This window comes from Catharus ustulatus, chromosome 5 (assembly GCF_009819885.2).
Source record: "Catharus ustulatus isolate bCatUst1 chromosome 5, bCatUst1.pri.v2, whole genome shotgun sequence".
NCBI classification, from domain to species: domain Eukaryota; kingdom Metazoa; phylum Chordata; class Aves; order Passeriformes; family Turdidae; genus Catharus; species Catharus ustulatus.
Window position 1 is genome coordinate 64,586,202 of NC_046225.1, and position 15,261 is coordinate 64,601,462.

The following is a 15,261-nucleotide window of genomic DNA, read 5'->3' on the forward strand; positions in this document are numbered from 1 at the left end:
TCCTCGTTTAAATTTCTAATTTCTAGCTCTGTATTATGATTTTTTTTTTCCTTCTCATGGGCATTTCCTTTACATGTATTGACAAAAAATTGAATGTAGAAAAGCTTTACAAGTTAGGATCTAACTGGATTTCATAATGAACTTTTATCCTTGATTTGATTGGGGGACACTGAAATGCTTTCATTTTCCAATGAAGAAGAAACAGCAGCAATTTAAAATAGAATTTCTTTTCTGTTTCTGGCACATTTAACCCTTTTAACATGTAGACATATGAAAAATTTTCTCAGTGCTTTTTCTGTTGTGCTGTGCGGACTGTATTCTTCTATTTATTATTCATTTGTGATTTCTATGTCAATTAGAAATGTGGAGTGAAAAACTGGACTTTCTATCAAACTCTGACTCTGTATATTTGGGGGGTATTAAGGGAAGTAGGGTTTGAACAGGCATTTTAAACTGTTTTTCAGTTCTTTTTGTACCACTCACTGTTGTGCCCTGGCAGCCAGGGGATACTGGCATTCCCTGGAGAGGAAGGAGAAATCCTGCCTTGGTGTTATGTGGATATGATCAACTTTCAGTAGTTACAGGATCTCAGCCACCCAAAGCTGCTGTTGCTGTCCATCTTCTTAATTTCAAATATTTGCTTTTGAGTGAATTTCTTTAAAACTATGGAAAGGCATTATATAGTTCTTACAATATATGCAATAATTTATCTCTGCAATAGTGGTATTCTAGGACACTGAGAAATGCATAGGATCTCTTGGAGAGCAACTGTCTGTTTCATTTTTTCATTTTCTATTTTATTTTATCCTGTAGGGTGCAAATTAAACAGGAAGCAAAAATACCCATTCAGCTGTTTTCCCAAATTTTAAATAGGTTTAGGTATTCCTATGAAGTCATTGGTCACCTAGTTACTACACATAAATGTGTTCTTAAATGTAACAGGTTTCAGATTTCTGGCTGAATTCCTCTTTGCCTGTGTCAGAAAGCCCCCACAACTACAGACAGCTGAAGCTAAACAGAAATAATCATTCCCTGGAAGTGCCTTTACTGTGTTTGGCATGTGGACCACAGTTACTTAAATGCTTTTTAGGTTTATCTGTGTATTTATGTCAAGACTGTACACAATATTAAGATGGCTATAAATTTTAAATTGCCCTTTTCGCTACTTTTCTTACAGTCGTGAGTAATTTGGAATTGAGGAATTTATTAGTAAGAGCTCAAAACCATTTGTTCTGCCAAGCAGAAACTATCTGAAATATTTAGCAATGCTACTAGAAACAAAGAGGAAAACAAGGAAAATACAGATACTTAACTTTTAATGAGCAGAATTGTAACTAACTCCATTTCCGTCTTTTCCTTGTAGAAAAGAAGCTTTTATTTTTTAAAAGAAGCTCTCAATTCATCAAGTGACACTGAGCCCCAGATATTCCTATTAATTTAAATGCCTAAATTAAGTAGGTAGTTGCCTGAGGATATATGTGTTGCTAATGGAGATGAGTATAGGTCTCCAGAGGATGATTGGGAAGATAGGGGTGGTGACCTGACCTGGCAGTTGCCTTTGTCTGTCCACTGATTTCTGTAAGGTGCATGTTAAGTGGGATGAATCTGGATCATAAGAGTCCCATTGGGAAAGGAGGAGGAGTCAGTAGCTAGATCCAAAACAAGAGAATTGGAGAGAGCTAAGCTACATTCAGGGGAAAAGAGGGAAGAAAAATACAGCACAAACAATTCTGGGTACATGGGATTGGTGAAGTTGAGCTTGGTGTCTTGTTGAGCAAGAGCCACTAATGAAGGTGGGAGGAACACAGCAGGAGAATGAGTGAGAAAAACAGGAACAGATGCAGTTGGTCTTTTCCAAACACTGTTCAGTTGTTCACTCCCATCACTCAGTCCATTCAGGACAGTTCTGGAGTAGGGAAAGATTGCTGCTTGTATGTTGTATACTCAGAGGTCTTCCTAGGTAGGTGATGATAAACATAATTTTACTTTTTGTTGGAATAGGGATATTGCTGCCATCACTTCCTGACTTGTTCAGTGAGTTGCTAGACTTTTCCTTTGGAGAAGAATTATCCAAAAGAAATGAACGCTACAGTCCTCCTCAACCAATTCCTGGCTGGCTTGGTTTAGGAGATGAGCAGGAAATTGTCTTTTCTTATGTAAAGAAAAAGCTTAGTGGCACCTTGGTTGCACAGATTGGCAGCAGCGGTTTCTGAACTGATTTCAGAAAAAAGAATTAACACATGGGAAAATATAAGTAGGAAGGTAGCGTAACATGCACTGTAACCCTTATTGAAAAATGAGATTTAATCAGCAAGAGATGAAAAATTACAGCCATCCCTTGGATAATTTAAATAATCTTTTATATTTTCATAGCAGGGATATAATTATGTTTATTAATTGCATAAGATATTACTGTGGAATATAACTTGACTGATTTGACATAGCAGTACATTTATACTACTAAAAATATGATTAAATACACATCTTTACTTGGAGAAAACATCATGATTTGTTCTAAAATGCAGCCTTGTGCAAATCAATTAATTATATAAACTGTATCTTTTACAAACTATGTGTTTAGTTTCTGAGAATGCATTTGATAATTTCCTTGTTATCCTTAGGGTGTAAAATGACTTAATTGCTAAATGAAAATATTCATTCCACCTGGAGAAATCTATTACCTAACTAGTTCTAGTAAATATACTCTGTTTTGTACAGAGCAGAGGGAAGTTTTAGTTTTTAAACTGTTGGTCATTTAAGTACTCTTACTGTTGCTACACTTCATAATTTGGATTGTTCTTGGAGGAGGAACTTAGGAAATGTATTTTCCTTTTGAGACTTTACTACATAAAATACTCTGAGTGGCTTGCTGAGAACCCTCAGGGCAAAGGGATTTCTTCTGTGTCCCAATAATGGGAGTGCACATTCAAGGCTTTCTTGAAGCTAGCTAGAAACTGTAGGAAGGGTAGAGGTGAGCTCTATCAGCTGGCAAGTTTTCTTGGCAGGGTGACTAAAATAGTGTCTTAATGAAGTCCTGATCTGTAACTTTGAAGTTTGATCATTAAAAGGTGCATATTTACATATTTTAATTTGTGTGTGTATATTGCAAGTATTTTCCTGAAGCTTAACATTTGTACCTTGAGTATAATGTCACATTCTTGTTTCCCTGCTGTTGTTTTCATCTCTAAGGAAAGCAAAAAAAGAAAAAACCTCAAACAAAAAAAACCCTAACCAACCAAGAACTGCTTCTATCTTTCCTTATTTCCTGGGAATATGATTACCTTTATATACCTTGATACTGATCTATCCATTTATTTGTGGTTTTTTGATGTGTGTGTGCATGTGATTACATAGAGAGGCCGAGAGGGACATGAATTTCTGAGCTGTACATTTCAATGGGAAGAAAACCCAAGTGATACAAGAGCAATTACTGTCAACATCTTCTCATGTCTGTTTAGAGTCATAATTTTGCATCTGGATATCATAGTGACTTTTTGATGGGAAAAACAGCGTGACTTAATCCTTTCTGAATTCATTGATTTGAAAGCCCTGTGAGCCCTGTGGGTTTCAAATGCAAACAACATATATTAACCACACAGCTGAGGATAGAAAGTAATTTTTCTTTTTACTAGAGAGCTAAATTAAAAAATAAGACAAAACAGTATGAGTATTTTAGCATGTTGGAAAACACTTGAAGTAGAGGCTAAGCTTGCTAACTAAGTAATAACCAAATTAAAAAAAACTATTCTTGTAGGCATAAATTCAAGATAAACTTTGTGCTTTGCTTTATGTACCTCCTCTTCTAGAGTGGCAGACAATATACCTAGCATTAGATAATTGCAGCATGAAACGTTAATAGTTCAGTATTACTAGAAAACATTTCTTTATTACATGAAACTTCTGTAAAGTGTTTGGATTTGAAATCACTGATGCTTAGTTTTCAATGTATTGCCTATGAGAAGATCTTCTAAAAGCAGCAGGATATAGGATGGAATTGGTGTAAACCTTATCAGCTATTAATTTCTTAAGAGCTGTTTATCATTAGAGTTCCTTTCTCCAATCTTTGGTACATTGTAAAATGTGGTTGGCAAGAATATGAATCTAGTAGCAGAAGGAATTGCACTTTTCATGAAGTCTTCTACATATGGTTGTCTGATATGCATCCTGTTATTCCACTTGAATTCCTCTCCTTTGAGAGGAGACAGTTTTGCCTTCAGGACAATTATTTTCTCTCAGCAAACACACCTTCAATTAAGAGAATATTTTCTATCTTAAAGTCAGCCCAAAGAGAGTTTGAATAACCATTAGCAGCTGTATAGCAATTCCATTTTGTCCTATTAGAATATGCAGTGCATACTCTGGCACTGCAGACAGGATAATATAATACATAAATGAACTTTGAAGAGTAATAGCAGTCAACCTTTTCAAAGAGAAGTTGATTGTATATTCCCTGATTATGTACCGTGACTAAGAACATCAAAACCTGTTATTTGTTGCTGCCTGGGCTGGTGGAAAATATTTTAGGAATGGTAAAGTCTGTGAATGTTAGGTCAATGGGCCTATTAGCAAGGTTTTGTGCTAGCTCCCACTTCAGAGACACTGACTGATATTCCTTTTTCAGCCTTGCCTACAGGAAACTTAATTAAAAAATGAGAGCTTGTTGTATTGCTTCAAGATTTCAAATCCAAAAAGCAGAAAATATACTCAGAGGGATCCAAAAGGATATGCTGGTATGTCTGCCACAGAAATGTCTGGGTTTGATGTCTTCCCTGAAAAGTAAAATTCATTCTTGCAATACCCCTCAGGCTTTTGAACTCTCAAACCATTCTTCAAGATGAGATTATTTGAACAAATGACCCATATCTCTCTAGGTCTTTCCTACAGGGGTGATAACATTGGAGATTTTTTTCCCTTTGTCTTGGATTTGTTTCAAGTTAAGATATAGAGCTTTTTTGGTGGTCAAAAAGAGGTTCATCGTATTTCATGTACAATATACCAGGTGCTTTTTATAAACCCTTCTGAAGGGCAAGATCTAGCCCAAATCAGGATTGCAGCTGGAATTGCCCACTTGCATGAAATCTGATGTCACCTTGGCTGAGCAGGCCAGTGGTAGGATTCCCACCTTTGGAAATGGTGATTGAATGAAGCCTGAGCTCCAAGAATGAGAGGTCACCAGAGGATAACTCTGTTACCTGGGTCAGTTGCAGAGCTGATGTATATAGAGGAGTGAAATTTCTGAATTTCTTTCTCTGTTCAAAACCAGAACTGGATATACAATTCTCAAATTTCTCTTCTTATTGCTGCCTTTCCTTGGAAAGAATTGTGTGCAATTTCAGAAGTTTGAAGCTGTCAGTGTTACATTTTTAGCCTGTGAATCTTGGGAACCTGGACCTCCTACCAGATGAGAGAGAGACTTCTCTGTCCATGTGCCAAGTGGCACAGTGGAGGCAGCAGGGACCAGGATGGAGCTGAGCTCAAGGTGCCTCCCTGGCCCCGTATAGGTGGTTAAAGGGGAGATGGCATGGCACAGAAGTTTTACATCAGATGAATCTGAATTCAGTAGAAACAGATTTGTTTGTTTGTGGTCTGGTCTCTGAGGCTTAATTAACCATGGTTTAAAGCTCACAGGGGAGGGGTAGGTAAGCTGTAGAGGCAGGATCATAGAATCACAGGTGTGTTGGCTGGAAGTGACTATTGGAGATTGTGGTGCAGCCTTCTGTGATCTTTGCATTGGGCAATTTCACCATCAGCAGCTGTGCAAACTGAGGTGAGGGATTATTGCTGACTCATCTGTGAGGCTGGGCATTCACCTTATGCATATGTTTTAACAATTACAGTAATTTCACGACTGTAAGACGCAGCCTTTTGACTAAAATTTTGGCCCGAACCCAGAAGTGCCCCTTATAGTCCAGTGCGCCTTATATATGGACAAAGCTTGGAAATTTGCCAACCTGGAAGTGTGAGCCGCGAGCCGCGGAAGGAGCCGGCAGGGCTGCGGCTGCTGGGTGGAGGCGGGGCCGCCATGCCACAGCAGCCGGGTGAGGACGGGGCCGCCGTACCACGGCAGCCGGGTGAGGACGGGGCCACAGCCAGCAACTGCGCGGGGGGAGCCGGCAGCGGATCCTCACTGCAAAAAAAAAAAGTGCACCTTATAGTCCGGTGCGCCTTATATATGGGCAAAAGTTTGGAAATTTGCCAACACCCGGAAGTGTGCCTTATAATCCGGTGCGCCTTATGGTCATGAAATTACTGTACTTATTTTCTTCTGTTTCTTCTCCTTGTATTAAACGTAACCCTTGTAAAGTGCATATGAGAGGGATCAAACCACTGAGGTGTACTCCTATAAGCAAGAGCCATTGGATGTTTGCAGCTAAGGTTGTTTGTTTTTTTTCTCCAGAATTTATTAATTTCATACACATTATATGTGTATGATTATTATTTTGAAGATAGATTAGAGCTGGGAATTCCAGCTTACCATGTTCTAGAAATGTCTTATGGTATCTAAAGGATAAATATTCAAGAAACACCTTGTGCTTTTGAAATATGAATCATAGTGTTGGGAAGTAAGGGCCACCTTTTATCTTCAGAAGGGGCTCAGTGAAGGTGATGGTAGGAGCCGCTTCTCAGCTCCATGCTGTGGGAAAGCCCATCTTTGGCAGAGGGAGGGTGCAGCTCCATAGCTGCTGCCTGTTGAACTACAACCACCTAGTGTGTGATCGACAGTCACTGCTAATTGTGTCCCTAGCTTTTGTAAGTCTTTTTCAAGCCATTCATATTGCTTTCCTGCATCTTGCTGGAGTATTTAATGTTACCCACAGTCTGTAAGAAGACATGTTGCGCTGGTGCCAAATTAGATGGTTTAGTATCTACCTTTTTGAAAAGTGGTGGGTGTGACTTAGGAATACCTGGGGGAAGAGAAACATCTAGGAATAATAATTTGGTTTTCTCCTTTTTAGTTGCAGGTTTTTGCACACAGATTAGATACATAGGTATTAATCAGTCCATCTGCTCTTTCAGCATTTTCCTACCAACTAAAATAAGCCAATCTTGTAATCCAATTGAGTCCATGCCTTTGAATATGTGTCTGCCTCCCTCAGATCTGATGAGTTTTACTTTAATTTCTGTTTTCTAAGGGTTCACCTGGGTATGGTGTAAGGAGGGGGGGGCGGGGCGGTGGTGTTTGTGTTTTTGTACTTACTGCACTTAGGGACTTGGGCTGAGAAGTTAAGGACATAAAACTGAGATCCCAGAGTGGAGGGTGCAGGCTGTTAGTCTTTGGTTTCTTATAGTTAAAGATTTTTCCTGAGTACTGGAAGGGATCCCCTCGTTGACAGGAGCACTCAGCTGAGTGCTCTGGCACGTTGCCATTTACTAACTTTCATGTGAGTCTAATCTGCAGAGTAATACTGATTCTCAAGTAAATGTTTTAAAGCTGCAGAATGTTCTCACACTGAAAGAAACCCCAGGGAATCATCCGTTTCCTCTTTCCTGCTACAACAGAGGAGATTATTTCTGCCTCTTTCTTTCCATAGTATTTTTTTCCAAGAGTATCTCTTGTCTCAAGCCATGCAGTAACCTAGGTATCTGTCACTGCCAGTCAGTAGTGACCCAGGAACTCAGGGTGCGAGTTGTAAGCAGAATGAAATATTTCCTACCCTTGGCAATACAGTGCTGGATGGAAAGAAAAATGCTTTACTTTAGGAAGTGGAACTTCTATGCTCCTTTGATTAACTTGCTGTGTATTCAGAATTTGATATATTCTAGCTTTATGTCCTTTATAGGATGATGTGTCAAGTTCTTATTCCATAGGAAGTTGTTACAGTAAGAAGTGAATAGCCTGTTTAGCTCATCATTGAAAAAAAAATATCACAGAAATATAAATACCCATTGGTGTTTGTATATGTACAATTTAAAGATTAATTAAGGAACTATAAAGCCAATGAAGCTTTTTGTTTGAACATGTTTTTAATAGAAGTTCCTGTTGTGCCTGCTCTTTCTGAGTAGTGATCTATCCAAGATGAAGAACTAACCTGGGATCCAAATGCAATTTGTGAGCGTCCTTTCTTATTCCTAAAAGTGAGCAACATGATACCATGGCCTTAACATGTGGTGTTTAAGAACTGAGGCATATTCAGAACACATAGAAGTACTCTACTATTGTCAGGTTTGACAACCTCCAAAAATTGTGGGGTTTTGCCTTGGTTAAGTCTTCTGTTTCTTAGACTTGAATACTGCTTTTGTGTCAGGGCAAAACAGAGTTAAAAGAGATTTATTACTGAAATAAGGGAAGAAAATGAAATTCTGCTGGCTGCCAGTAAAGAGTTATGGACAAAGAACACACAGACAATAATTACTTTTAAAGCCTCTCTGGAAAATATAAAATCTCTTGCTATTAGAGAAACTACCTTTAAAGCTAAAGCAGTCACGTGCAGGGCCTGCACAATTTCTTTGTGTGTGTCCATGTGTGATTCTTTGAAGACTTTTCAAGTCTGCATTTGCAATATTCTCCACTTTCATTCTGTTAAAGAACTTCAAATGCCTGTTTTGACACACAGAATCTAGAATTCCACTATCTGTTTAGGGTTTTTTTTTAATTTTTCACTTGAACATTATGTTTTATTATAAAATTGCATGGATATCTTGGTTAGCTAATTATATGTGTTGATTGATAAATTTAAATTTTAAAAGTGGGAGCATGTGAATTAATACAGGCAGTTCTTCCTTTGCAGAGATTTTTTCTGGTCGCTCGCAGTCTATTTGTATTTCCTCAGTAATATTTCCCAGAGATGGGATTTGAGGAAGGAAATGGAGTAAATCTAGATTCAGACTTTGCTTTTGGATCTCCTCTCTCTAGAGGATCAGAACAAATCAGTGAATTTAATCAGGCATTCAAATGCGATGAAAATTTGGATATTAATCATCAGTGAGAACCAGTGTTCCATGCTCATTAAATAGCAAACTTTGGTGAGTTGAGCTTCCCATTCCCTTATGAGTTACCAGAATTGCATGTATACACAAAGCAACGTCAGGTCATAATGCAAATTTTCTTGGAAGCAGAACACTGCATATTGTATTAGTTAGCAGTGAAATCTCAGATTCCACTTTTACTCATGTAACTTCAACATCATAAATATGTAAAATTACTTTATCATATGCAATACAGGATTCTCATAACTTCTGTTAATGGAAGTCTGGAGTATTTAGAAAGACCAGTTGTTAGAGTCAACATGAGAAGAATTAGATTGAGAATCACATTTCAAGACTGGGGAATAATAATTCAAGTGGCATTAGAAATAAGCGAAATCTTCCGACTTACTAGTGAAGTATATATTTTAATTAATTATATTTGCATACAAGAATAGAACATGACCTAAATACTTGGGGTCATAGAAGACTTTGGGAAATGTCAATCCTGTACATTCAGAAACAGACTTGAGTTAAGAAACTTTGAATTATTTTTGCTTGTCTTCTGGATTTTTTTTCTTTTGGTCTGGTATTTTTAAGGTTTTTTCTCTACTTTAACAATGAACAGAAATTTTCTTTTGCATTGTTTTAAATAAAGGAGGAAAAAAACGAAACCTGGGTGGGGTTTTTTGTTATGATTATCTGTCTGAAAAGAAAGGCCGCTTAAAGGAAAAAATATTATCTGAAATCTTAGGATGATGCTCAGATTTGTTATAAGAATTCACAGTATGAAAGAAAGGATGATTCCCATGGCTAAACATGTATCTTGCCTGTTCCTAGAACAGGTTTCCCTTCTCTCTGTACACCAAGGTGTGATGAGTTCTGCTGCAGCTATTTCCTATTCCAGTGGGCTCTTTTGCAGCAGGGCTGTAGGAGGACACCTGCAATCCAGCTACAGCTCATGCTCCAGGTTGCTTTACTGCTGCCATCGCCCTTCCTGACCCCAAACAAACCTTGCACTGTTTGCTGCTGTGGGGCTGTCACACAAATGGGGACTGCAAAGTTAAACCTGTAAGTTTTAAACCGCATGGATCTCATGGATGGTGGCACTGAGCACTTCTGTGGGAATGCACGGTCGATGTGAGAGCTCTTCCAGCATGCAGGATATCAGAGCTTTGCATACTCAGCATGGGCATGTGGAGTTCCCTTCCAGTTATTTTTGGTTCACGCTATAGGAAGCTGATTGAAAAATGATTGAAGATCCCAGTGCAGCATCAGAAGGAAATAAACCAAACAACAAAACAAGAACATGGGGGATTTTAGGGCAATCAATGTAGAGCACTTAGGAGCAGAGCAAATCCTACAGTGAGTTTAAATTGTCTTTTCTCAAACCACTTTAAATATGGAAAAGCAGCATCTATGCTAACCCAAAGAATGTAACTGAAGCTGTGTAACATCTGAAATTATTGAGTGCCAAAGTAAAGCTGCATTTTTAGAATACAAGTATAAGTTCACAAATACATATGTTTTAAAACATGCAAAAAATTCCTAAATTGAGAAGAAGCAGTTGAATTCATGCTATTGGATTCCCTGAAAACTATAAGGATCACATGGGTAGAGTTTTGCTCAAGCAGATCTGGGGCAGAATCTTGTTTTCCTTTATTCACCTGGTAAGTCTGATGTTCCAGGTTGAGAACAGAGCACTTCCCTGTGACAGCTGTTGAGTTGCATGCAAATACCACCCGCAGTCCCAAAAGCAGAACCCAGAAAAATTATAAACCCCATAATTTTTAGCTGTATTCCCATTTACATTACAGTCCATGTTTATAAAGGTCAATTGTTATAAATATCAAAAAAAGTCAAGTTAAACCAGCCTATGCCAGTTTTAATACATATTCTTTACTGGCTAATATTACTTCCAAACAGATTTTAGATGGAAGTTATTTTTCTATTCGTAGAACAAAAATTAAGTTTAAAATAAATTATGTATTTAAAGACAAAACACCATGTTTGTACTTAATGTATTAATATAATGTATGTTATTAATTAAAATATGCCTCAGAAGAGATTTTAACTTCACTGTTACTGATCTAATGCAGTGGTACTTGACTATTCTTATTTCCCAGTGCTGAATGGGAAGAGATGGAATTCACTAGCAGCACTTTCTAATAGTTTGCATCTTTTGGCTCTTTTGATTTAAAAAAGCAATGCTTGAGGTGGAAATAATTAGCTATATTTTTGTGTTTGTCGTGGGTGATGAGCATGTCTCCTTCTGAGACTGGTCCTAGCTTGCAAAACTGTCTGAACATTCTCTTACTAATAAATTTAATATTAGATTTTATACAGTCTGTTTAACAAAATCCAAATGGGGTAGGCTATTCAAGATATCCTTATAAATCCTGTTCTCTTGTGCAGTTTCCTACTGATGTATGTAATTATTAAATGCAATTACTTGCTCAGTTTGCATTCTTACCTACAATGCCATCTTTCTGTTTACTTGGTTTGTAGGCAGGGGAGGGCCTGAGGAGGCTGTGGCCTTATTTATTCTAACCTTATAATAACTCATTTTAGTTTACTTGTGTACATCAGCAAATGTGTGCTCCACGCATTAAAAGAAAATATGAAACCTCTTTTTCCAGTGAAGTTGTTTTAGTTGAGTCTAGATTTAAAAACTGAGATCATCTGCCCTGTAAACCCATTTGTCTGTAATTTACTCACTACAAAAGGCTGTAATTTTCTTGTCCTTCCTGTCCTGACTGACTGGCTTGAATTTCAAGAGTAAATGAATTTGTGAGCAATGGTTTGTTCCATTCTGGCTTTAAGGCTTAATGAGACTGTAATGCATCCAGGCTGAGGTTTCTGTTTGATCTTGTAATAGTAGGAAATGGACAAGTAGATTGCACCAATCATGAGAGATTGCCCATTCATTTGTTTCTCCCTGCTCTGTGGGTTGGAGTTGGGCACATGGCAGAACCAGAAGGGTTCCATTGTCTAGCTTGTGTAATGTCACTGCAAAAAATACACAGCTGGTTATGAAGAAGGCTGGGCATCTTTCATGCCTCCTTCTGGAGGAACTGAAGATGGAAAGGACAGTGCTGTTTGGAAGAGCAGGGTGTTTTTTGGGAACTTCCTCCTCCTGTGACTTGCTCTGCAGGTGTGGCAGCTGATCCTAATGGCAGTCAGGGAGTTGGACCTGCAGTCTTGCCCCATGGGTATTAATAGTCCAGAGCATTGTGATGGAACTTGGGGCAAAATTGTATTGCAAAGGAGTTCAACTTTAGTGTAGTGACTCTGGTGCCCTCTGAATTCTTGAGATTCAGTCCTTTTGTTCTCTCACAGGTGTTGGAGTGAATTACCTGTCCTGCAGGAAAAGTCTGACATGAGCTTTCTTTAGGAAAATTGCAAAATTAAAGAAACCACAAAATGTCTTTTAAATATTTAACTTAAACCTTGACTTTTTTTTCTTCCTCTCACTTGGCCTGCCTTGGGACAGAATCAGAAATGGGGGCTGGAAATGGAGAATGGGAGAACAGCCCTGAGGTAGAAGTTGGGTTTTTGGATGGTTGCCCATCCTTGGAGAAAACCAAACTGGAAAAATTGCAGAGGTGCTAAAGGCTCTGAGCCCACTAAGCTTGAAAAACTGCTGACCTGAAAAGGTAATACAAAATGTGTTGTATAACTTCTGGATGATAGAATAACATATGCAATGAAATGAGAAACAATGTTGGCCTTTCCAATATCCATTATCCAACATCTGGATTTTCTGAGGGTTTTTTGTTGGTTTGTTTTCTTTTTTCCCTTCATGTTAAAGAATCTGCAATGTATGGGAGCTGCAAATTCTCACCATGTGTTGCTGCTAAGTATAAGGATATATGGATGTGCAACAAGTTCTGTTTGTTTATTTATTTAGCAGTGTTCATGTGAACTGGCTGCTTGCTTGGCTTTCCCTTCTACCTCAGTTAGTGAAGGCTGTCAGCTTGTGGCAGGAGAAATATTAAAGTCTTTGCAGACAATGGCAAAATGATCTGGAGATGGGCTCAGAACCTTCCTGAAACAGACCCCAGGAGTCTAAAGTTTCCAGCCTAACTTGCCTGCCCAGCTCACTTTCCACAGCCCCTGTCAGCAGCACTTAACTGTGGTACTGACGAGTACTGTAAAATGTCAAGGATGTTGTCCAGACCCAAATCCAGATGGTGCTGCATTAGATTTGATCTTGGGAATATACATTCTCTTAGAAACAGTTCTGATATTAAAAATAATCTTTCTTGCATCAACAATTGGTTGGCAGCTCTGTAGACACTTTACAGTAACAACACAGATGACTTTATTTGCTTTTGGAAGGTTTTGCTGCCCGAGTCCATGCTCCTTCTCTGCCTTTCCCCACCTGAACTTTTTCCAGAAACAGGACTAGATCAAGGCCCAGTGAGTTTTGCAAGAAACCTTATGTTTTTCGGTGACAAAACAGATAAGGAAGTCAAGTGTCTTTCTCTGCTATACAAACATTTATTGACTGAAAGAAACTGTGTGTGAGATGTATTCAAACACTTGGAGAGAGAAGAATGGCCATGGCAGCTGGGCTGTGTTTTCTAACTGTGACAAATATAAAAACATTCTGGTGCTTTTTTGAACCTAAGAAAATTATTTACTTGAGGAAAAGAAAGACATGTTCCGGTGCAAACAAAGAAAGCCATATGCATGCTACACTTCAATTCTAGTGCAATGACTTCAGGAAGCTGGGGAGCAGGGAATGTTTTCCTTGTACACAATGTTCCCCAGGGACACCAGAAGCAGGGCCTTGCAGCCCAGGGTGGCTCTAGTGGGCTCTTGAGGATCCTTGTGCCTTGGGATGTAATTTTTCTTTTTTTAAAGGGCACTCGAGCTTAGGTGATCTGCTTTTCAGGCTGATTCCTTTCTTTGAAACTTCTTTGTGTTTGAAACACAGATTACTTCGTAGTTCAGACTGTGTTATGCACACCTTGGTGGCATGGTGAAAATATTAGAAGATGCCAGATGGGTGATATGATCCTGTGGACAGATGAGGGACTATGACTAAGACTTGTGGACATCCAATCATAATGGAGACCATCAATAACAGTTGCTCTATAATTTTTTAGTGCAAATGCAATGAATAATATTTCCCTATAATTTAGAGCATTAGCATCCTGTTGAGTAAGCAGATGGTTCTGGAAGTCACCAAATAACAGCATTAGCCACCTGTTGTATATGTGACTCTTGCTCATAATGATGGTTTATTAGTCTTAGAAACATTCACAAATTTTCTTTGTTTTTTTTTTTCTTTTGAAAGATTTCTTTGCATGTGATGACTAAGGTTTTCTTTGCCTGGAGTTTGCATTGAGGTTTTTTTTGGTGTATCACAGGATTGTGTCTAGCCCTGAATAGTGAAGACTAATCAGGTAAGAGCAAAATGCAGTCTTTGTGCCATGTATTCTGGAACACAGAATAGATGGACAATCTAGTTGAGGCATAAATTCTGGTTTTAGCTCTGCTATAAGGTTCATACATGCTCTCAGATTTTTCTAGGAGCTTTTTCTAGGCATCTACAGAGAATCTCAGTGACAGGTTTTGTGCATTTGGGAAACATGAGGCTTCAGGGTCAATTGTGGCTCTGGGAATGTGGCTCCCTGAGCTGGGTACTCAGCTTGTTTCACTGACAGACACATACACTGTGTTTTTCAAATCCCAGGCAAAGTGCTCACTGCAATTCTATCTTTCTGCATGTTTATTCTCTGTTTGTAATTGTCATAATCTCAGTGCAATTACGATCTCCACCAGGGCTACTCATTACCTATTTTCACGTTATATCTTGGCATGCTGACAACCACTATGAAAACTGTGGAAGATACTAGCTCTATTCACAGGGTTTCAGGCCCAAAGTAACCACCAGGGAATTTAGTTATTTTCATTAGAGAAAATAATACTTTTTTTAAAAAAAAACCCCTCAAATACCTTTTTATTCAGATTAAAGCTCTTTTGTCTTCTGGAGACTGTTCCAGAGAGCAGGAGAGATGACAAAAACTCCCAATACGTGATACTCTTGGAATGACAGAGAATTTATTAGGTATGATTATATGAGTTCATCAGAAAAGAAACTTCATAGCATCATTTTCCTCATTTTAGGTTTTGATTGTGTATAATCTCTAATAAAGTAGAATAAGCTAAATAGAGTCCTTTCTAATCTGTCTTCGGAGTAAATCTAGTTAGCTGCATGAAAGGGAGAAGGCGTTGTTTCTGACCTCAGTGGGTGAATTTGGAAGCCCTAGAATATGGTATTTCAGTAAAATTATCTTCTTAATGGAGAAGATAATTCAGTCTGACTTGTTGCAGAAAAAGGAAACT

The 15,261-nt window shown here is 38.4% G+C and overlaps 1 protein-coding gene across 5 annotated transcripts in view; it reads left to right on the plus strand.

Annotated features, from left to right (window-relative positions):
* The window catches only part of SORCS2 (sortilin related VPS10 domain containing receptor 2), a 594,699-nt gene that overhangs the window by 248,592 nt on the left and 330,846 nt on the right, over nt 1–15,261 (plus strand). The window lies entirely within an intron of this gene.